Below are 24,330 nucleotides of genomic sequence, written 5' to 3' on the forward strand. Positions count from 1 at the left end.
GGTCCAGACTCAGGAGAATATCCTAGGTGCATAGAACTAGGGTAGCTGCTCCTAGACCACCCTCCATCCCTGTGGCCAGCAAAGGCAGCATGGCAGGGAAAAAAGGAGCCTGGCTGGGACAACCACAGAGATCCCCACCTGTCAAAACAGCCTGGTGGGACTGTTGGCAGCTGGTGCATGCTAGAGCAGCCCTGAAGCTGCTGTAGCTTGTATCAGGGGAGGAGTCCAAATGTAGAGTTGCACCAGGATCTGAGACATGCAAAGGGGCATCTTTGTGCAGCTCTTGCTCAGCTGCACTGAATACTCCTTGGCTGCAGCTGAGGAACTGGGACTTCCTCCAAAGCCCATTGAAGTCACTGGGAATCTTTCCATGGATTTCAATGGACTTTGGCACAGGCCTGTACATTTTTTTTTAAACCACTGATGACATAATAATATATTGCAAAGCTATTTTTAAGTCACATGACCTTGTCTTCCTCCGTGAGATTGTGTTTGGAAATCAAAGGTTATAATATACATATTTGCTCCTATTCTGCACATTCAATTATTTATTAAGTCTCTTTCACATTTCAAGATTCATAGTTAAAAATATGTGAAATGATTTATTCAAGGTTGGGAGCACTTACAGAATCCATAATAAATCTCAAAATGAGACTTTTTTTTTGCCAGAATGTACATTACTTACACCAGCAGTTGAGACAGCTATAAAAACTTCTGAACAAGTTTAATAAATCTTTTCAAAAACAGATGTGCATAATTGATCTCATACATTTCCCATGGAAATAGAAGGCGCCATTCATTTTTAAACCCTGAGAGATACTGGTTCCATCTGATTTCCTTGGGCATTAAGCTTCCCAAAATTCATTCATCTAAATAAAAATGTTGCACTTTGATTTGCATTTGCCTAACCATTTTTCCTACTCTCAACTCGCCTCATAAATGTGCCAATCTGTCCTTGTCATTTCTGCAATTCCCACTTCCTAAGAATATTTCAGGCATTACTGTGTCTTCAGAACTACAAGCTGTTATAAGGCCTTTGTATTTAATGAAAATGCTCTTGATCTGCATCTGGTTTTGTGCTCTAGAGGAAACAATCAGTTTTAATACCATTGCCCAACCTCCTGAAGACTTCTGTGGTGTTACTGTAACTTTAAAGATGTAAGATCTACTTAGTTACTAATTATTTCTATTAAAGATAAACAGAAATTTTGACAGTACAAGTTATTCTATAACTTACATAACAGTGAAAAGAGAGGGTATACATAAGGGAATACATACAAGATGAAGGAACATAGATTATGAGCTGTAATGAGCAGGCGTCCGGTTATTCTAAGAGTTATATCAGATCACCTCACTCTCACTCGATTCATCTTTTCTTAAGCAGTACAACCCTATTTAAAATAAATATTCCCTATCACCAAACTGAGAAAATCTGGTCTGGAGTTCTGTCTGAACTCGACTGTTTAGATCACTCATTAAATAGTAACAGAACATTTAAAATGTCTGCGCAGAATTCAGTTCAGCTTTAATGCAGAAACAGAAGAGCAGACACTATGTACAGAATGCCATTCAGGATTCTCCGAAAGTCTGAAGTCCAATTTCTTTGTATTAGGGATCAAGTTGAGCATCTATATTGCTGTGACATAGTTACTGCTATTGGTTATTGTTTATATTGTGTCGCATCTAAGAACTCCAACCAAGTGTGAATAAAATTGTCAACGCTGCCCTAGTGACTTAGAAGCCTACATTCTATTGGCTTTCAATGAGACCAGGCTCCTAAGTGTCTATGTCCCTTTTGAAAATTTTATCCCAATTAAAAAGAGGTATTCAGTTATTATTACTATTACATATTTGAAAAAGACAGGCTGTCATACAGAATATGGCTCCGATTCAGCAGGCCATCATTATTCAGCAACGCACGTAAGCATGTGCTTAAATCCCACTGAATTCCATGGGATTTAGACACTTGCTTAAATTGAAGCATGTGTGTAACTGATGAACTGGGGCCTAAATTGGGTATCATCTGCAAATAAATACTGGCAGTCTGATCTCCAGTGCAAAATGATTCATGGCTTGCAGTTCTTTCTTGATATCATCCAAAGACAACGAGCACCCAGAAAGATGCCAAACCTGATCATACTGGCGTATGTGGTAAAGGTTTCAAAACTGCCTATGTGACTTAGGAGCTTTTGACAATTTTATGATTCTATGATTCTGCCTATAGTTTTTTTTTTATGCAATGTAAACAAAATGTATCCTGGTGGCAAACATCCTTTTTGACACCAGCTGCATTCTGCTCTAAAGACTTCCATTTGCAAAGCAAGCTTAAGTGTTTGGAACAGAATGAGGTCTCATTCTCAATCTCTGCCTAGGTACAACATCATTTTTGTCTTTTTATGACTGAATTAAAGATGGAGACAATCAGTTTTTTTTCCCACTTAATAACTTTAGTTATCAGCTTCAAAGGTGAGCCTCCTGATCACAAGTACCTGAAAGAAAGCGTTTTTTAGGCAGATTGGAATATCCACTGTCAAATGTCTTTTCTCATTGTTTACATCCCTTCTCTGACTTCATGCCAACTTTTCCCTTTGAGCCGCATAGACATAGTGGTTGCTTGCTGAGTTTTGTATGGCAGCTGGCCAGGTTTTAATTCCACCAATCAACTTATAACATACTCTTCAAAGATTAAATCATTGTATCCCAGGAGCATTACGCTAGATCACTGTCCCCAGTCCCCAGACCGTATGTTGGCGGAGCCAACGGAGGAGTCCAACAGCTGAACAGCTTGTTTCTGTTTCACCTGGTGAAATATTGATTGCTGAAAAAAAAAAAAGACACAACACTACAAGGTGAGCAAAACAATAACCTGCAAATCCCAAGACTTTAGATTATAATCATTGGCAAGGAAGAGTAAAGTGTCTCGTAAGGAGCTTGAATGAAACCTCCTTTACTCTTAGACTGGACAAATAAGAATCTGAACTGCTGTTTTCTTAATACCCACCAGACTTTACTGGACCAGGTGAGTTTACAACGAGCAATAAAGCACGGACTTTCAAAGCATGAACATGGGCTGATATATACAGCAGAGTGAAAAATAAACACACTGCTTTAAAACCACTGCATAATTCTGTCAAGTGCATGGTTAAGTTATGATTTTATTTCAGAAAGATTGTCTGAGTGAAGAAATGATGGATGAGCTGCCAGGGCCACTCATAAATAAGAGGGTTCTGATCGAAATTGGACTGGTTATTGATGACATGGTGCTACTTGGATTTAGTGAGATCTAATCACTTATAAAATATTAAAAAACAAAAAACGTTGCAGGCCAGTTTTGGCATCTGTTAGGTGCTCAGTTGGGCTGGCTTACAAAAGTTCACTGCATGTTCCGGGATTTTGTTTGTTTGGTGCCATGCAACCCACTTTCAAGGAGCAGAGAAAATCAAATACAACTACAGACGTGGAAATATTCACTCTTGGCTTTAGAAAGAAGCAGAAAAAATGACGCTATTGAATTATGCTAATTCATCTAAGGAAATCTACAAAAATTTGCCAAGATAACCTGCCACAAGCAAGGAAAAAGTGGTAAAAAATGTAATTTTTTCATAACCTTCCATACTGCCAAAGAAACAGTGAAATTTTGTTCCACTGATCACACAGTCCTGGAGTGATCATTCCACCATATGCATCAGTAAATGTTTTCCAGAAGCCACGTGCTACTGAGGCAAATAGATTTGCCCCACCACAAACTGCTCTGCAGGGCATTTGTTCATTTGTAAGGTTCATACTGGAAGTGATGCCTGTAACTTTCCTTTTGTGTCTTCAAACGTAGGAAAGCATTTCACACCTTTCAGATGCAGGTAAAGAACATTACAGCCTGCAGTAGCGCCTATAAGAGCCAATTAAACCTGATTGTCTATTTCTAGTGCACTCTTGGCTGTAACATCCAAATGTCGAGTATAACAATAGAAAACGTGTCATTGCTGTCTGCGAGTGAACTAACTTAGCACTTAGGGCCAGATTTACCAAGGTTTTTAGGTGTCTACAGATGCCAGGAAGTGCCTAGTGGGCTTTACGAGAGCTCCTAAAACAGGACAGGCAGGCAGCTCCCACTGAAAGTCAATGTTTAGGCACCTAAATCACTTAGCCACTTTCGTAAAACACAGTTGCCAGCATTTTTAGGCACATAAATACCTCTGTAAATCTGGCCCTCAAGTGTCGGCATTGCTGTCAGAGAGTGGAGGGTCACACAACTGGTCCCAAGCATAGCTCCACCGATTGTTACTTCATGAGTGCCAATAACAACGTCTAGCTCAAGCTGCCTGTACCCAGACTACTACAGCCAATGAAAGAGACCTGTTCATCAAGCATTGTATGGGAAAATATAGCCCACACCAGCCACTGACTGCCCCTGTCTCCAAATGCTTCACTTCTACAGAAAAGCTCAGGGCGACCTGGGGAAAAAAAAGTCAGAAAACTTGTGTAACTTTAGTATCATTCTTAATGGAGACATATACTGTATTTATTCCCTAACTCCATCTCAGACACCTACAATATTACCTTTCTAAACAGCTTCACTCTCAGCATTCCCAACTAATACTGTTAGAGAAAGACCAGATGGCCCATTTCTAGTTTGTTTGGTGGTGTCTTTTTTTTTTTTTTAATTTTTTTTTCCTTTTTTATCCTTGTTATCAAATGTGATATTAAACCACCTTCGCAAAGCTACATTCCTTGTTTTATGTACAGGAACGTGGGCTGAGACTCTGATAGTCGTGTCCTCTCCACATGAACCAAGCAGTTGGTGCTCTAAAAAGTTTTGCCTCTCTGGAAGAAACTATTAAAATATCATTGTTTCCACTATATAAATTGGGCTGTAGGTGGATCAAATGCAAAACTTGTATGTTAATGCTCTGATGTATCCAAAGCATCATATGCTATTCAGTATTCATAGGGCTGTAGAAATGGTTGCATTTGCTTGCATTTCTTTGCAGACATGCACTGTAATAGCAGGATAAGTTACACAGAAACCCATCATAGGCCTGCAGTACAACATTTTTCTGCGTGTAATATATATTTATTACAGTACACAACTATGTAGGAAAGCAGACAGATAACAGATAATTACAAGGCTTTGCAGGCCAATTAGGTTAAGTACCCATGGAAGTATATTCATCTGGCGTTATATTTGCATTCTGATGGCAGACAAGAGAAAATGGACATTGATTCTATTGGTTTCCTGAGAGGGGAAAATGGAAACCCAAGTCTAATAGGCTCTATTTCATCAGTAAGTGAAGAAAGCATTCAAGACCCTTCCCATTTATTGCTGGACATATCGCCAAAAATCTGCCTCTGCATGCAATTCTTCAAATAGCCAGGAGGCGGTAAGGCAAGGCAGCATGGGTCAGTGAATAAGGGAAAGGACAGGGACTCAGCAGACCTGGGTCCTATGCCCAGCTCTGCCATTGACTCATAGGATGTTGGGCAATTCAATCACTTAACTTCCCCTTGCTTCAGTTTATCCATCTGTAAAATGGGATAATGCTTTTGTAAAATGCTTTGAAACTAGAGGGGGAAAAGGCTATTATTGTATGTTTTTATTTAGCCTTGTAAGCTCATGTTTACCGAGTTAAGCCTGAAGATAATCATGTATTATTATTTTCTACTGTTTTTAAGCTTTGCTGACACATTAAACAATATATTTACATAGGTTCTTCTATCTAAGTTCTTAAACTGTGACTGTCATCATGGTATCTAGGGGCCAAAATATTCCTTGCCATCATCTATTTGCATCTATTGTATATACTCTCTCTCTCTCCCCGCCCCCCCCCCCCTTCTTTAGCCAAACCTTATTAAGACAGGAAACATCTCATCTTTGGCATATGTTGAAAGTTACTGGTACCTACTTTTCACATGCTAGTACACTGAGCTGTGGCATGAGTATTCCCAGGGTATATAAGCTTTTGTTGTGACTAAATTACCAAATGCTCTTCAGAAAAATGACAACCATACACAAATTGTGGCAGTGGTGATAATGCACTAGTGTGCACACATTACATTTAAAGCTGGTTATTTCAAGCTTGAATAAAATGCATCTGCAGAGCAGACAGGCTTTTGTTTTATTCTAGCTGTCTTTTCCAGCTCTGTAAACACCAGCTTAGCTACTAGGAAAAGTTAAATTTATTAAAACCACAAGATGAGAAGCTTGCTATACACGTAAAACTTTCTTACTTTACTTTCATTAAAAGTATGCTCACGTATCGCCAGCAAAAAAGGATCTGAGGACATACTGGATCACAGTCTGCTCTCAGGTACCTCAGGGTAAATCCAGAGTGACTTCACTGAAATTTATAGATTTACTCCAGATTTACACCAGCATAGCCAAAATCAGAATCTGTCCCAGAATGTGCACATCAAGCACAGCCCATTTCTAGAGATCACTGATCTAGGTGATGCAAGGAGTTGCAACGTTCAGAGTGAAAATTCAGGAATAAATTGTTCAGCAAAATCACTATGAAGAACAATACACTTCTCTCATCTTCTTTGCATCCCAGACCTCCAACCCTGACTCTCCCTTCCCATCTGTTGTCTCCATTCCTATCCACCTAAGCTCCTGATCCCTTTTGGGAAATGTTCCACAACCATGCTGAATTCTTCCACTCTTCTACACTCTTCTAGTTAGATTTATATATCACACCCATTACTATCTGAGTATCCACTTTGGCCCTGCTGCGGCTCGCATGGTCTCAGCTCCCACCCTACCTCTCACCCTCCAGCCTTAATCTTTCTCTCTGATCTCACACCTCAAAATGACACTCAAACAAACATTTACTCCAGGAGACTCACGACTCTCTTAAATTTAACCTCTCACAAACTGGATTCCTTGCTTTGCCTTCTAACCCCTCTTCACCATAGCCCCCTTCCATAGCCACTGGCAACTCCGCTGCCTTAGGGACATCCTGGACTCGTTTCTTTCTTTTGCCATGTAAGTCCTGTCACTTGCATAAGAACATAAAAACGGCCATACTGGGTCAGACCAAAGGTCCATCTAGCCCAGTAACCTGTCTTCTGACAGTGACCAATGCCAGGTGCCCCAGAGGGAAGGAACAGAATAGGTGATCCATCCATCAAGTGATCCATCTCCTGTCACCCATTCCCAGCTTCTGGCAAACAGAGGCTAGGGACACCATTCCTGCCCATTCTGGCTAATAGCCATGGATGGAGCTATCCTCCATGGATATATCTAGTTCTTTTTTGAATCCTGTTATAGTCTTGCCCTTCACAACATCCTCTGGCAACGAGTTCCACAGGTTGACTGGGCGTCATGTGAAGAAATACTTCCTTTTGTTTGTTTTAAACCTGCTGCCTATTCATTTCATTTGGTGATCCCCTAGTTCTTGTGTTAGGAGAAGGGGTAAATAACACTTCCTTATTTACTTTCTCCACACCAGTCATGATTTTATAGACCTCAATCAAATCCCCCCTTAGTCTTCTCTTTTCCAAGCTGAAAAGTCCCAGTCTTATTAATCTCACCTCATATGGAAGACATTCCATACACCTAATAATTTTTGTTGCCCTTTTCTGCACTTCTTCCTCATCAGAATCACAGTCCATCCCTTGCTTGCTCAAGCCTATCTTTATGCTTTGCCAACCTCTCTCCTTGATCACTGGGGTCCTTGTCTTCTCTGGCTACCCCAATGTTTTTCTTTACTCTCACTCAAGCTATCCAAAGTGCCCTGTTGAACTACACCAGCCACAGAACCCTTCCCTCACTGAATCCCTTCACTTCATCCTGTTTCTAACAGCTTCATAATTAATCTCGGCACTCTCGGCTCTTCCATCCCAACAAGCGCCTCGCTTTTTACCCTCGTTCCTCCATTGGCCCTCACACCCTGTCTCCTGACTGCTCCCTTCATTTTTCTCCCTCTCGGAATCATACTTCCTTTTACGCCAATGCTCACGTTTGGAACAACCTCCTGCTTGCATCTTGTTTGCCACGCACATGCTGGCTTTTCTCTTTCAGATCCATGCTAGTTACTCACTTCTTCCAAATACCTGTTTAACCTTCTTCTCCTCACCAACCATCCCTTCACACCCTCCCATGCATTCTCTCTTTCCTCAGGCCTTGTGGGCTAAAGGGGACAGATCCACAATGAGTGCAAGTTGCTGTAGCTTCATTGACTTTAGTGGAGCTACGCTGACTTACACCAGCTGAGGATCTGTCCATAGATTTGGAGGGGTAGGGTATGTGTCCAATTATCTAGTAAGGTGCTGTGTACATCGGTGGTAGTCTTTAAATGATTAATTAATACTCAATAAGAGGATTCCATTGTATAGAATGTAAGAGATCTTAGAACTCCAGACTTTACCATGTAGTGCCCTCCCTGCAATGGATAGACAGTTTGGAGCTTTGCAAACTTTAGTATCACTTCTGGTTTTTCCTTTATTACATAGATCAGGGGTAGGCAACCTATGGCACGTGTGCCGAAGGCAGCACGCGAGCTGATTTTCAGTGGCACTCACATTGCCTGGGTCCTGGCCACCGGTCAGGGGGGGCTCTGCAATTCAATTTAATTTTAAATGAAGCTTCTTAAACATTTTTAAAAACCTTATTTACTTTACATATAACAATAGTTTAGTTATATAATACGGACTTATAGAGAGAGACCTTCTAAAAACGTTAAGGTTTCATGTGCCAGTAATACATTTTAAGTTCAAGTGAATAAATGAAGACTCGGCACACCACTTCTGAAAGGTTGCCGACCCCGGACATAGGTGAAATTGCTTTGCAGTGAAACCTACTCCAAAAACCACATACAACAGGTAAACCTTGCCTGAAGAGACCACTACAAAGAATCCCAAGTTCTGGGTCTTTTACTCTTTACACAACAAAAATAATATGAAAAAACCACACTGGCACAGTTGAGTCCCAAATAACTGTGTTTACTGAATGTACACACACACACACACACACACACACAATGATTTCCAGCAGCTTCTATGACACAGAACAAACACGGTGTGCTCCACTGGAGGACTCACAAACTATTTAAAGGGACACCTCCCTATTCTAAAGCATGACTCCAAGGGTTTGGGGTTCAATTTTGTTTAATTGGTATTCAAAGACTATCTAGTAGGCACTCCATTTTTGCTGGTTCTTTGGATGGCTGTTTAAGGCAGGTTTCGCTGTATTCCAAAAATGGCATAATGGAGTTCAGAAGCATCTCTGAACACATGCTAAGGATACAGCTTCAAAGGGAAGGCCTGACGTCTCCTTGTACAACTGGCACAGAAGTGCCGTAAAGGTTGTTGTTGTCTTGTCCCATGATAATCATTCCAGGCCAGGAAGTCTGAGAATGAATTCAGCAACTCGTACAGAGTCCAACGAGCATTACCTTCCTTATAATGTTACATACAAAAGTGTGAGCAGGTGTTAACGCCTGCACATCTTGTAAAGACCATCCTCACCTCCTCATGGTACTGGGCATTCCCAAGGGAAATCTTTGGCTAACAGGGCTCTCACAACTATATTCTCTCCACTAAATTGTGGAAGAGAGCCCCACATTCAGCTGCATCCAAATGCTCATCCTTTTATCTCCCAAGGACAAACAGGAACCGGCTGCTAACATTTCCACTCTACTCACTGCACAGATGTGCAGCTTAAACAGCAGAAATCTGCCTGAGGCCACTCACTGTATAACTCTGCAGAGGGACACACAAAACCTAAGGCCAGTCCTGTTTATATGGAGGTCATGGGTCTGATCCTCTTTCCACTTGCTCCCAATGTAATGTTTTATCCCAATGTAACCACCATTGACTTCAGCAGAGTTATTCCTGATTTGCACAAGCAAGAGGTACCTCTTGCCATCTGGTCCCTTATGTCTGTTCTTTCCTGTAGGCAATCCTGATGGGCCAGCTCCTCTGCTGATATAAATCAGCATAGCTCCATTGACTTCACAAATGGGAGTCCATTGATTCTAGGGAAATGGACAGAGCAGTAGACCGGGACTTAGAGAAGATGAGTTTTCTATCCCAGCTCAGCCACTAGCCTGCTGGGTGACCTTGGGCAATCACTTTGCCCCTCTGTGCCTCAGTTTCCCCAGCTGTAAAATGGGGATAATGATACCTCCTTTGTAAAAGCACTTTGAGATCTACAGCTGACAACCACTATGTAAGAGCTCAGAATTCTTAGTTATTATATTACTAACTTCAATGGAGTCAGATTGACTTGCACCAAGTCAGACCATGGCCTATATCCAAAAGGCAGTTTGAATGAAAGTACCAACTAGAAAATCAATGACAAAAAAAGAACATTAAATAAATGTCAAAAAGAGGAGGAAATCAGCTTTAAGTAGCCTGCTCTCCAGTCATGTTGTGTGAAGCTCTGATTAGTATTTTTCAAAAAAGGCAGCACTTAGTCCCACATTGTAAGTGCCTGAGAATATTTAGTACAAAAGCTCCACAAACCTGCTCCTACTGAAATTATTCTGAACCGCTGCAGTCATAATTACACTGTCATAATGCGGGGGGGGAGGGGCGGTTAGGAGTGTGTGACAACTCTAATAACGAAGTACCTGCTGTAAATTGCATTATGAAAGCAGTAATTCCCTCTGAAGTAGGCATTATCATGTCTTACTGCCCACATCAGATCATTATGGTGCCTCTGCTATCCCAATGGAACCTTCGCTTAATAAATGAATGTTTTGGGATGATAGTGCCAACTCGGTACTTATTACTTAATTGAATATGGAAACATTTAGCCCATTAGCAAACATTTAAAAGCATCTTATTTCAAAGATGTTAATTTATCTTGGGGAATCCCGCACTCCCTCCCCTTCTTCCCTCTTTTAATTCTTTCACTCCAGTGTAATCATCCTCATTTTAACTCAATTAGCTTTAGAAAAGGAAAAGTTTTCATGGTGGCAACCATCTGCAAAGCTGTGGTGGATGGCATGTCACCTTAAACCACTACTATGACGGTTTTAAAAGCCCTTTCTGGTCTGGCATTTGAAACCTGGTTTTCAGAAGTGCTGAACACCCAAAACTCCACTCTAAATCAATTGAAGCAGCACAGTACTGCCAAACGGATTCAAAAACTATGAACCAGGCCCCAGTAAATCATGAGATTGGTTTCAAAATCATGAGATTTTCAAAATGATACATTTGAAATGGTTTTTATTTGCCCTATGGTCGATGAGCCTTTTGGGTTCACGTTTTTTCTGCAAACACAAGGGCTAGAGCAGTGTTTCTCAAACTGCGGTTGCCACTGGTGTAGGGAAAGCCCCTGGCAAGCCAGGCCGGTTTGTTTACCTGCCCCGTCCACAGGTCCGGCCGATCACGGCTTCCACTGGCCGCAGTTCGCTGCTCGGGGCCAATGGGGGCTGCTGGAAGAGGTTGATGAGTGCTGTATTGTATCAGTCATCTGTGTATTAAAACAGGTCCTCAGAGTCTATCATGTGCTCTCACATGCTGTCCCAAACCAAACACGTCCTCCTAAGTCCCTTGGGTCCAGTGCACCGAGAGAGGGAGAGGCGAAAAGGGGTGGTGGTGGACTTTGCCACCCAACTCTGAATTTCACTGATCTCCCTCCTGAGTAGCAAATTGCTATTAGGGTTGCAATATGCACAACATCGTTGCAAATGTTCTGTGATGTCTAGTCATCTGTGATTCTGTAAAACAGATGTATTCTAGCTGAACAATAGAATCATAGAACCATAGCATTAGGGTTGCCAACTTTGTAATATTTAAAAACCAGACACTCCAGCAGGAATGCTGCAACCTCCTGTCCCACCTCTTGCCCCTGAAGCCTCACCCCAGCCCCACCTCTTCCCCCAGAGACTCTGCCCACATGCCTCATCTCTGTGAGGCCCTGCCCCATCCCCTGGAGACTCCACCCGGGCCCCGCCCCTACCCCTAAGCCCCGTCCATTTGACCTCTTCCCCGCCCCCAGGCCCTGCCCTCCATTTGCTCCTCTTCCCCCCTCCCAATCACTCACTGCTTTTCCCCTCTCCTCCTCCCCTCCACCTCCACCCCACGGGGGCTGAGAGCTGCAGCTGCCCTGACACAGGAAGGAGGTGGCCCCAGCTGAGTAGGGGATGTCACCTCCCTGTCTCCCCCATCTGCAGTAACCAGACTTTGGGTGTCTGCTCAGTAGATCTGACTGGACACCATCAGGTCCTCTTTTTGACCGGACTTTCTGGTTGAAAACCAGACACCTGGCAACCTTAGGCTAGAAGAGAATGCAAGGGTTAACTAGTCTAACTCCATGCCAAGACACCGGAATTGTTGTGTGTAAAACATCCAAGACAGATGGCTATCCAGCCTCCTTTTGAAAACCTGCAGTGGATTTGTCCTCCTTATTGGGCCTGATTCTGCCAGCCTTACTCAATTTGAATAGTGCATTACTCAGGGAGGAGCCAATTGACTTCAACTGCTCATTTGCCATTTTGGCCTTGAGGCTGGGCTTCTTGTCTTTTTTCTCCCTTCCTTCCTCCTCCCCCTCAACTCACTTCGGCTATGAAAATATCTCCCTGAGGCCTGGGCTACACTAGCGGGGGGGTTCAAACTAAGATATGCAACAATTTGTGTAGCTGAAGTTGAAGTATCTTAGTTTGACTTACTTGGCTATCCTCACAGCGGTGAGTCGACTGCCGCGACTCCCCCGTCGACTCCGCTTACTCGTCCTGCCAAGGTGGAGTACGGGCGTCGATTCGATCTGGGTATGTCTATACTACCTGCCAGATCAGCGGGTAACATTCGATGTATCGGGGATCGATTTATCGTGTCTCATCTGGACACGATTATCGACGTCCATACTCCACCTCGGCAGGAGGAGTAAGCGGAGTCAACGGGGGAGCTGCGGCAGCGTAGCTGAAGTTGCGTATCTTAATTCGAACCCCCCCGCTACTGTAGCCCAGGCCTTAGAGTACTGAGTCCAGCACTAGCCTGGATGTTATGAACTCTGGATAGCATGGGCTGCATTCTGCATCTGCATTCTGCATTCTGCCTGGCTGTTAAAGGTGAGAAATAATGCTGACAGCTTCAGTAAGAGCAGACAATTTTATCACAGGAAGAGGTTTTAGGCAAAGCGAAGAAAAACTGCCAGGAATATATGAAAAGGGAGAAAGTATAACAGCTTTTGCAGGAACTCTGTTACAAGCAGATATTGTTCCTTGAACCTGCTTTTATGTTTGTTCCCTTGATTGTTGCCGCTTAGAAATGCATATACCCTTGGCTTAGCTATTTTTTTCTTTCACTAAAACAGTGGAAGACCTTGTTAAAAATTGGCCCACGAGCTATCGTGTTGATGCTGGAATCTGACAGTCTCCTCCCATATTTGAACTTGTCCACAAACAGTAGTTTTAACTCGTACCGAGTGACGTTATTCTTAGAAGTTTTGAAGATTGGTCCTGCCTACAGACTGGCAAAGCAATTAACGTGTCTGCCAAAGTTACACCATAGACAAACTCTCTGGCACTTTGGAAAGGCTATTCTAGCAGGAGTTAAAAAAAAGAGGAGTCTGATTCAAAGCCCCCACTGAAATCACATTGAAGACTGCCCTTGACTTCGGTGGGCTTTGGAACATACCACAAAATACAGTAGCTGTGTTTTGAACTACAGGATTTATGAAATATTATGAAGTTTTATCATCATTTTTATTTTTATGACAGTAATGCCATGAGGCCCCCATCCAGAACAAGTATCATGCTTAGTGCTATACAAACTATAGTGTTGTGATCTTTCACAATTTCATTTTGAGTCTTTTCATACTTGGAATTTTTCTTAAAGCTATAGGTCCGGGAGTCCCCTGAATATGAGAGAATCTCAGCTTTCATTTAAAGAAAACAAAGTACGTTTCTAGCCTTTATGTTTGCAGAGGAGAGCTTGAAAACATGAACCCTACAGGGTCAAACATCAGAAAGCCGTTCTTTTTGCTTGTGTTGTACCAGTTCTGTTGCGCTTCAAAGGCCATGAATCTCACTCGCTTTTGATGTGTGAAGAATTACTGCTGTTGTTTTGAAGAATGTAGATTATTACTGTTGGGTGAATAATTGATTTTTTTTTTGGTTTGGTGGCTGAATAGAAAAATAAAAAAATAGTACTTTCATGTCAACCCCAAATGACAATTTTTTTGGATTTTTTTGCCCAAACAAAATAAAAACCAAAACATTTTGAGTTGAACATAGTGTTTTATTTGATCTGAAATAAGGAGATTTTAACTCTTCTTTTCTGTTGGTTTGTTTTCAGGGGATTTTAACTCTTTTGTAGGTTGTTGGGGTTTTTTAAGTTAGAGCTAGCTCACTTTCTAAACAAACATCAATTTGAAATGTATAGTTGAAACATTTAATTTATAAAATGTCAAAATATTTTTATCTTTTCCCAAAATTTCCCCCCTTTTTTCAGCTGAAACTACTTGCTGAATTAAACCCAAATTCACAACAGTCTCACTCAACCCAAAACTGCATTTTTGGTTAGTAACCTATTCACCAAATAAATACATAAATAAATAAATTCACCCAGCTGTATATACAAAATAAAATCCCATAGCTGAACATAAGCACACTTTACATTTATATAATAAAGATATTTAAACATATGACAAGTCCCATTATCAAATATATAATTGCACATATGTAATAAATCCTATAGTTAAACCATAAAGTTTCCAAAGATACCCTACAGTAAAGTATGTGTTGTATTAAGTTTTCAAAAGTGTTATCAATTTAGTCAAAGATCCACAGATCTCTAGTTTCAGGGTATATACATTTTTAATTTCTTTGGGGCACCATTTCTTGTGTTGATTGCAAAGTGGTGTTTATGTTCATCAGGGCTTTTAAATTGGCTGCTAGAGAGCTATATCATTTCATACCTGCTATAATGATTGTTACAGCGCTCGTTACTGTATGTAATGGGAATATCTACCGTGGGCTATTATTATTGGTACTCTCTGTGGCAGGGGTGAACCAATCAGCCAGCATGTGCATCAATTTCATTTCTCTAGCCATGGCCTCATCTATTCTCTTAGGATTCCCAAGCAGGGGAAAGGGAGTGTTGATATGACAACCAGCTAAAAGAAATGGAAAATGCATGGCAAAGCCATACATTGGAAAGAACCACTGAAACATAAAGGGGATGAAGAGGTGTGAAGCCAACAAACAGGACAAGATGCAATTAGCAGGATGAGTTGGAACGAGACTCACTTGAAACGGTAAGGTTGTCCAGTGATGTGCGGTGCAGGATTGTTGATCATGAGCACAGAATGGGTTGGTACTGCAATGCAGAACTCAGTCACTGATTGGGAGGAGAAATTCGTACCAATGGATGAGCTCAGCGTACTACTCTGGGAGTTTGTTTTGTACTGAGGTGTCCATACCGCTTACTCATCAGCCCGGGTATCTATTCTATTCCATATACGTTCCCATACCTCACTCTTCACCGTAGTACATGAGGGGATGAAAATGAATAATTTTAAAGCAAAGTGCGAGAAGATAGGAGGAACTGTAGAAGATGCTCCTGGATTATGTCCTCATTCTTACAAACTATTTCAATGCCTGGATTTATATGGACTTCTTGGCATGAGGAGAATATTGGGCTAGCATCAGTCAGGTGATTAAAATAATAATACAAGTCATCAGATGTACAATTAGAAACACCTCTTTGTCAAGACAAGAAAAAAAAATTATTCTTTTGTCCTTCACAAGCTCTGACATGGCTTCACAGCTGAAAAGAAGAGATACTACGGATGGCAAAGAATATACTTGAGCTAAAAGAGGAATATGGGATATTATGAGCGATAGCCTCAACTGATGACTTCAGCTGGACTAAGCAGATTTGCCCTGTACGTGCCTTATAAGCAGGGTTGGTCAAAAATTTCCCAGTGAAACTTTTTGGATGGAAAACTAGGTTTTTGATTTAACAAAAAATTTTGCAGAAAGTGAAAAACTGAAAACTGTTGGCAGTTTTCAGCCAAACTTTTATGGGTTTGGAAACTTTCAGCTGACAGTTTCCAGTTTTCAGTTGCCAAAAACCGATGAAAAGTCTACAAAAATGATACATTTTTCATTTTGTCAAACTTTTCAGCAGGAAAATAAAATCTCTACTTACAAGGCCGGGAAACAAACAAATCATTGTTCTTGGAAGCTATGGAAAATAGAACAAGTTGAGAACAACTTAGAGAAAGCCATCAGTCTCAGAAGTCAAATAAAGCAAAGCTGGAAAGACCAGCAGTAACGCAGAAAGTAGCCGTAGTAAATGTTAACAGTTTGGCTGACTAACAAACTGTAATTGCAAATGAACTCTGCGGGGGGGAGGGTAACAGGGAAGAAATAAACATATAGTTGACTTGGACGAGTTAATGAGCTGGATGGGTGGAGAAAGACATCTTTGATGGCAGCAGTTGTTCCAGGAAGACTGCAGCAGGAAGGTATCCGGATAACACTGCTTGCGTTATGGCTGGCAATAGAGCGAAGAAGGAAAGTGAGAGAGCGAAGCTGGCTGAGAAAGCAGAGACAGATGGAAAGGGAGGTGAGCTGCAGGAGACAGAGCAGGCAGATGAAGAGAGGAAAAGCCTCTGGTGTGCGACTGAGCATGTGTAAATTGTCACTGACTAGCTCATAGGCTGGGGTATTTCAGGTGAGGAAAGAACTTCACCATATCATGCCAACAGTGAAGGAAACACAGAGTGCAGCTGAGGACTGAAATGCCACTACGCCAATTTGGAGGATCAATCTGAGCGAAGAACTGCTCTTTGGCAGAGAACCTCTGAACAGCATACAGGATACTCGGATAGGCAAGTTGTCAAGAGCCAACATGGCTAATAAGGAGGATGCAGATGATATGAGCAGCAACCACATCTTCCCCGGACTGAGAGGGGCGCTGGATGGGATTTGTGATCTTTTCTGGGCACATAACTGTGTTTGGACAGAAGATGTCTATGAGCAGATTAATCTGGATGCGGAAACTACACAGATTAATAGGCTACTCCATAAAACACACCATGGGAGAAAGGGCTGTGTATGGATTTCATGGGGCTATGTCAGAACTGCTTCTAAAAAAGTAAGAATCTACATGGGCTGAAACTTGCCATATAGCCTTCTGCTCAACATTGCCGGAGAGTGTTTCATGAAGGAGAGAGAGGAAAGTGAGGACAATGACGGGAGCATATATATATGAATGGTAATAGTTTATCTGGGTCTGACAAAAGCCTATGAAATATATCCCTCATACAGCAATTCTCAATCTCGAGCCACCAACAAGCTATGTACTGACAGAGCACCACCCTCCCAAGGACTAACATTAGACCTGTAACATGACAAAAACACACAGAGAGAAAGAGAAAGGACATCTCAACAGGAGCTTGCAGTGATGGCAGAGAGATGGACGTGGGTCATGCAGAGAAGTGATAGTGATATGAGATGGAAGTTGAAAGGATGCATCACCTTACCGCGAAGTGTGTTTACTCAGTCATGGACTGCTAGCCACTGGAGGGAGGATATCATGGGATATCACATGAAAGTATAGTCATCTAGTGACCAACAAGTGCACTTTTCACGTGCATTGTACCAGCTAAGAGCTCACAAAGGAGAGCAAATCTGAAGAGTAGCTGGTATGTAGTCAGACTTTCATATGTAAATACATATATAATGAGTGATCAATGAGAACCTAGGAATCGCCATACCTATCAGTGGTCCCAGTACCCCAACTCCAGCTGTGGTCAGTAAGATACTTGAGAGGAAGATGCAAGAAACTACAGAAGGGACAGATAACGATAAGCCCATAGGAGAAGTTTCTTGATGAACAAATCCTCTCTCATCCTTCCTTGTCAATGTCATTTTTTTGGCTACTGTGTGGCGTTACATGGACTAACAAACCTCTAAGGGCCATTGGAGTTAGTGGGGGTGTTTGCATTGATTTCAGTGGGCTCTGGATAAAGCCTTAATTTAGAAGCAACCATCTTACTACTTGAATCTGAAAGTACAGCAGAGCCAGACTCTCCAGCCTGGTGATATAGCCTTCTGGACCCTCAAGATGCACTCCTTACTCAGGCCCCTGCTGAGCTGTGTGAAGCTGCCAGTAACATGTTTATTCTCTAGGACAGAGGAGGAGGAGGAGAGGTGGCCCCCTGCAAGAGCTGCCTCCATTACCAAGCCCAAGAGAGACTTTGGCTGGTGATATACAGTCCCTTGCTCTGATGGCAAGGCCTTTCATGAAACAAATGCAGCATTAGGGAGATCACAAGTGCTGCAGAAAAGCGGCTGCTCCGTGTATTATCTCAAAAAACAATGTTTGATGCTTCTTTATCTATGTTAACACAGCTTAAAGTCAGGCTGCTCCTAGCACTATGCCCTCACTCGGGCCTTTCTTCCTGTTGGCTTCACTTTATTGGTCAGTTGGGGATTTAAGTACATCACAGTGACATCTCCCACTATTAGGTGGAAGTGTGATGGATGACAGGAGCAGCACCTGCAAACGAGGCTTCTCACGTTGTCAGTGCCAATCACACTTACCATCTGTCTTCCATTTATCTAGCACAGACCTGACAGCCCTCTCTCATATTGTTTCATTTTCTCACCGCAGAGGAACCTCTAATATTTTCTCTGCAAAGGACTGAGATGCTGCATGGGAGGGAACAGAAACAAAAAACCCACCGCCACCAAAGACATTGATTCCAGAGGTTTAACTCGTATAACCCCCAAATCTCTCCATACTCTTAAAAACTCAAACCCATGTTTGCCAGCCATCACCCAGTTAAGCTGATTGCTGCTGATGCGCCTCTTCTATCTAAGTTAATGAGAACTATATTGAAAAATACTTCTCCCCTCCCCAAACCTCCCAGTGTCTCTGCGCGGCAGAAGGAACAATAATTCTGAGCTTAGTGGATCAGCTGCAAGGCCCTTCAAGGCAACGTAATCTAAAAATCGCTAGCGTGCAGTGTTTTTACATATATTGCTTGGACTATATTGAGGCATTCGGCTCATCAATCATTTCAAGCCTGAAATAACACATCTACAGAACAAGGAAAATGTGTTCTTGATGTGTATGTCAGAGTCTAATTACTTTACATTTTTACGTTATCAAGGGAATTTTCTAGTTACACACAGAGATGGGCCTTTTTCACTCAGGTTGCTTAAAACATCCCCACTTAAAGAGACAGCGTCAAGATAAATGTGTGGGCCCAGCTTCTGCTTTCATTTACACCAGTGCAACGGCACTGATATCAAGAGGGTTACACTGGAGTAACTGACAGCATGAGCAGGGGGAGCGCTCCCCTCCGAGTCAGCACTGAACACAAGCACTTACAAGACTTTTGAGCACATTGTACATTGGAGATGCAGTTTTTCATATAAAACCAAAGTCCTGATTACTTGTGTTCAGAAAAGCTCCCTTCTGACAAGTACTGAGCGCCCTCAGCTCTCGTGGACGGCAGTGGGAGAAGACAGTGCTCAGCACCAAGCAGAAGCAGGTGATTAGGTTGAACGGAGGCTGCAAGGAGCAACCTGTGGAGTTCCAGTCATTGCTAATACACTGCTTTGTTTTTTCCCTCCTTGGGGGAGACATTAACCCCCCAAGCCATTTTCACAATGCTTATGGCTCGAGCACCTTACCATGTTTTGAGGTTGCCCAGAGGAAGGGCAAGACATTAAAAGAGAAGCTGGGACAGCCTGAGGCACTGATCCACATAAGCCATGTAAACCAGACACTTTCCTGCTGTAGCATCTTACGCTCACACCAACAGTTACAGTTCAGTGTGTTCAGACAAGACACGCTCAGTCTTCATTTGTCAGGCGCTCTCTCCCATTACTCAGAACCCGAGGGAGTTCTAATTGATTAAGTTAAGCAGGGACAGCAATTAAATATCCCGAGAAAGTTATCTGTCAAAACTTGTTGGCTATTTTCCCATGATTTCCATATCCACTGACATCTCTACTGATCACCAGCCAACTACGCTGCAATTATTCCATCACGTGACTTGTTTTGTTTTTTTACAGTAGTCCTGGGATCTTAGGCATGTTGGTTGGAAAGGTCCCGTTTCAAGTCAAGCTGTGCAGACACCCGTAAGTGCTGATGTGGACATGGCCAAGGATCTGGTTGTAAGTGTTAAATATAACTTATGAATATCAGATGATCTCATTCCTGCTTCAGACAGCAAGCTCGGGAATGGCATGTGAACACACACAAAAAAGGGACTCACATCTGGTGTAAGAAACATACAGGGTCAGATTTCAATGGAGCCACACTGATTTTCACCAGCTGATGATCTGGCTAATATAGTGAAATTCATCCTGCTGCAAGGAACCCTCCCCACAGGCTGCTGTGCAAGGCCGTCTGCCATGTGAGTGGCCATACTCCCTCCTGTGCACTGGCCCACAAAGGCTGGCATGGAAGGCCACTTTGGGGTCAGGCTGTGGGGGCCAGGCCACAAATCTGCATTCAAGCAGATCCAGTGGCCTGAATACCCCCTACAATGGGCATCGAGGAGCTGCAGTTGCTATTGTAGGCCGCAGGCTGTGGGCTGGGGCTGGACTCCGAGTCCCTGCACTCTACCCACATAAACCTCTGGGTGGGCAGATGAATTTCACCCAAAAAGCATATGAGAGGCCTGGACTTTATTAGCTAGTTTTCCCTTGAACAAAGAGAAGAACAAACTGGATCGTTTTATGACTTACCTAAGGAAATAAACCCTCAATGCAATAAAGACACGATAAGAATGGACCCTCTTTGTTCCCTGCTGTTCCCGTTCTGAATGCTCTACAAAAGGAGGGAAATGCAAGGTAAAGAGAGACACAGCTCATGCATGCACAGCCTAGGACTACAATGGCACAGGCCATTCAGACTCCTGGGAGCGCTCTTACATACAGCAGCAGCCTGCGCTGGAATCAGCCTAAACCAAACAACAGTGGATATCATTTCAACAGCTAAATGGACCGTCCAAAAGAGAGACAGGTGCAGCAGTTCTCCTATTTGTCGGTAGGCTCCAAAGGTATCACTCATACCACTTTAAAGTTTACTTACAGGCTAGAGTCCAACAGACCATACTCGTACCTGCATGAATGCAAGCTTAGCTTGTAAACTCTTTAAGGCGGACGCACAGAGTGCTGGGCTCCACTTACGGCTACACCTTTGAAATGCAAAAAAAAAAAAAAAAACCCTCAAGGCAACTCCCCTACCCACACGTTCGACAGACACTTATAGGAACTCAAACCCTCTCTCACATCCACGCGCCGTGTGCTCGCGTGGTGGTGGGCAGACAGCGCCTGTATTTTCCACAGTTTTGACCTGTGGTCACTTAACCTGTGGAAGTGGGAGCACGGCAGCGTCTTTCGCTGTTACAGAAACGTGTAACATTAGATATCCCAGTGTATCGGGATAATAATGCAAACCTTTAGTCCCACGTAAAAAAAACCAGCAGATTAAATTAGTTTTCTGGCAACTGGCAAATCCATATTGGCCAGGTGGTAACCCTAGCTACACCAATCGGGTCACTGCAACTCTAATTCGTTAATCTAGAATAGAGCTCATTAAGAAGAGCGGGGCCTAAGTGATGGATGGGGATTGGTTGAGGAGAACGAAGAGGCTAATTAGCCCATTAGACAGATGAGACAAAAGGCACAGGAAGGAAGGGAGAAGACAGGAAACAGAAGAGCAAGTGAGCTGTCCTCAGCCCATCCTCATCCATCAATTAGCTATCTGGCTCCCACCCTAGCCAGGAGCTGAAGGCTCCATAGGATTGTAGGTGGACGGCTGTAAGGAGTGTAAAAGAGTGGTGGAAATGAACACTGTAAATAAACTGCAGGGCCTGTTTTACCAGCGGACATTTGTGGGTTTCAAAAGAGGCAGGAGTAAATGCCAGAGGCCGGGAATGTCTTTTTGTTCTAAGTTTGTACAGCACCTAGCACCATGGGGTCCTGGGTTCATGACTGCAGCTTTTAGGTACTACCACAGTACAAACAAACAACAGCTGGTTGTAGAGACTACTCATGGGAGTGATGGTTTGCTTGATCAGGCACTCGATTTTTCCTTCCTCGGTCAATCTGCCTCTCAGGCCAACGGAAATTAACACCCGCCGTTCCCATAAGCACTCATATGAAGAAGTGTTTTTCTTTTCAATCTGCCAACACAAAATAATGTAACAGACTCAGCACCCTGCAAGCCAGGGATTCCAGAGCGCTCTTCCTGGCTCCATCACTGACAAGGCCTTTGGCAAGTCACTTCACTTCCTGTGTCTCCGTTTCACCCAACTATAAAATGGGGGAAATTAGATCTACTTACCTACTTCACAGAGGAGCTGTGAAGACTAATTAACTAATAGCTGCCCAGTACCTTCAACATACAGAGTGAAATTCAGCCTGAAACCCACCTTATTTTAAGGGCGAGGCACAGGCTTTTAACTGGCCTGCTGCACAGGGTGAATTTTACTCATGCAGCACTAAAGTGCTATGTGCAATATTATCGCCACCATAAATTTATTATAATGGAACATTAAAAGGCATATCAACTTGGCCAGTTTCTCAGATGCTTATGCAGAACTTCCACTTACTTCACTGTTTTGCATGCCCAATGCATGCACATACAGTGAAACCTGACTTCAAGTACCAGCCCAAAGGACCATCGCAAATAATTTGCATTGTTAAAGACCACCTTTCCTAAAAGGTCCAACCAAGCCCTGTTGGACACAGAGTCCTCTGGGATACTTGGAGAGTTGCTTACGCCCATGCGATTGCTCTGTGAAGGTGCGGGGGTGCATGCGTGTGTTTGTCAGTTCTGAATGCTCATTTGGAGTGTAGCTTTAGTCTAACAGCATGAGGCCGTAGCTCACTGTAGCACAGAGCGAAGTGTCACTCACACCACACTGCTGGACCCTCTCCCCTCTTCTCTCTCTGGAGAATGGAGCAGATTTTAAATATTTGAAACCTGCCAAGTCTCTTCCTCCAGCATCAGCTGTGATGCTCTGGCTGTCTCTCGTGCTTCTCTGAGGATACAGGGCCAGATTCTTAGTGGGTGTAAACCAGCTTGGCTCCAGGGAAGTGAGTGGCACTATGCCAACTTACCCGCACTGGGAATCTGGCCCATTGTCACGTTCAGTGAGTAGCATACAAGTGCATTAAAGAGAGAGGCAGCTTCCAGAGCATGTCTGTCAGCTCATCTCCTTGCACAGTGGGCCAGATTCTCTGGGCTGCTAAGGCTGCCTGTGCCGAACAGCCAGTGGAGAAGTCCCTTTACATAGGGGAAGGCTTTGCTGGTGAAAAGCAATCAGAGGTGTCTCCTCGGCCCACCATCCTGCCACCTTTGGTGGAAGGGGAGAAAGGGGGCACCAGGAACGTTCCATGTGAGGAGAAGGGGTGGAATGAAAGACAGTGTCTGGTGACAGAGTATTTGCATGTTTCTAGTTTAAATAGCCCCCTTTAGTTACCCTGGACCAGAGCCTCAGCTGCTGTAAATAGGCATTGACTTTAATAGTAATTTAAATCATTTGAAGCTCTGGCTCAAAGTGCTTTCAAAAATGAACAATTAACTTTTCTTAACTATAAATTCCCAGTGTCTTGTTCTCTGAAAGGTTTCGGGTTTTTATTTTAAACCCTCACCTGTAAGAGGCTTCTGTCTATGAAGGGTAAAAAGTGATTAGCTCAGCATGACTGCTCCATCCTCTGCCGTTCCCCAGAGTCTAGTGCGATCATCATCCCCACTACTCGGAGCAGCTAATTACAGCGCGACAGACAACAGCGCGGCAAAACAAACATCCACTCCAGGCTGCCGGGTGCGAGGTGTCTGCACATCAGAATGGCGTGAATCATGATGCGGCTTGCCAGCTTAGCTAAGCAACCGCATGCACCAGGGCTGCGCTCGAGCTACTGAGCGTACAAGCACGGAAGGCGTGGAGCAGAATTATTCCACCCACCTCCACTTTGGGTGGCAAATAAATCAATTCCGTTGGAGCTGAAAGCGAAAGCTGCCTAAAAGCCAAATAAACAAACAAGCCCCAGCTTGCTCCTATAGCTGTGCATTTGGTTAAAGACCTGCTGAATCCTGTTTGGCAGGACAGAGCCATCCTGCTTTTGGCTAACTCCTCCGACACACGCACACAAAACGGAGCAATGTGCACCAGATTTCCAAGCTGAGTCATTCAAGCACTGCATCGCTTTGCTGTTTTTCCTTCATACTTCATAGACCTGCTGTGTGCTGGTGTAATATCAATAGACCCCGATTGTCGGCAGGCGGGATAGAACCTGGGACCTCGAAGCATAGTGTATGAGCCTCTACTGCATGAGCTAAAAAACACATGGCTCTTAGCCAGCGCTGTAGCAGTCTCATCAATCGCTAGATGATCTAGGTGCCACT

The 24,330-nt window shown here is 43.2% G+C and overlaps 1 protein-coding gene across 10 annotated transcripts in view; it reads right to left on the reverse strand.

Moving 5' to 3' along the window:
- The window catches only part of TMEM132D (transmembrane protein 132D), a 428,384-nt gene that overhangs the window by 256,832 nt on the left and 147,222 nt on the right, over positions 1-24,330 (reverse strand). The gene's annotated exons all lie outside the window — the stretch shown is intronic.

This window comes from Mauremys reevesii, linkage group 18 (assembly GCF_016161935.1).
Source record: "Mauremys reevesii isolate NIE-2019 linkage group 18, ASM1616193v1, whole genome shotgun sequence".
Classification (NCBI taxonomy): Eukaryota; Metazoa; Chordata; order Testudines; family Geoemydidae; genus Mauremys; species Mauremys reevesii.